Source organism: Mandrillus leucophaeus, unplaced genomic scaffold (assembly GCF_000951045.1).
Source record: "Mandrillus leucophaeus isolate KB7577 unplaced genomic scaffold, Mleu.le_1.0 Scaffold244, whole genome shotgun sequence".
Classification (NCBI taxonomy): Eukaryota; Metazoa; Chordata; class Mammalia; order Primates; family Cercopithecidae; genus Mandrillus; species Mandrillus leucophaeus.
The window spans coordinates 1,077,842-1,078,347 of record NW_012102521.1 but is presented as its reverse complement, the minus strand read 5'-3'; the positions used below and the strand labels follow the sequence as shown (position 1 = coordinate 1,078,347).

The 506-nt window shown below is 65.2% G+C and overlaps 1 protein-coding gene across 1 annotated transcript in view; it reads left to right on the top strand.

Annotated features, from left to right (window-relative positions):
- AKT1 (v-akt murine thymoma viral oncogene homolog 1) overlaps window positions 1-506 on the top strand; it is an 11,792-nt gene that overhangs the window by 7,813 nt on the left and 3,473 nt on the right. The window lies entirely within an intron of this gene.

The following is a 506-nucleotide window of genomic DNA, read 5'->3' as shown; positions in this document are numbered from 1 at the left end:
CCAGGTGTGTGTGTGCTCCAGGTGTGTGTGTGCCCCAGGTGTGGCTGTGCACCAGATGTGGCTGTGCCCCAGGTGTGTGTGTGCCCCAGATGTGGCTGTGCCCCGAGTGTGGGTGTGCCCCGGGTGTGGGTGTGTTCCAGGTGTGGGTGTACCCCTGGTGTGACTGTGTGCCCCAGGTGTGGCTGTGTTCCGGGTGTGGCTGTGCCCCACATGTGGGTGTGCCCCGGGTGTGACTGTGCCCCAGATGTGGGTGTGCCCTGGGTGTGACTGTTCTGGGTGTGGCTGTGCCCCACATATGTGTGTGCCCCGGGTGTGCGTGTGCTCCAGGTGTGGGTGTGCCCCAGATGTGGGTGTGCCCTGGGTGTGGGTGTGCTCCAGGTTTGGGTGTGCACCAGGTGTGGGTGTGCACCAGGTATGGTGTGCCCCAGGTGTGGCTGTGCCCCAGGTGTGGCTGTGCACCGGGTGTGGTGTACCCCAGGTGTGGTGTGCCCCAGGTGTGGCTGTGC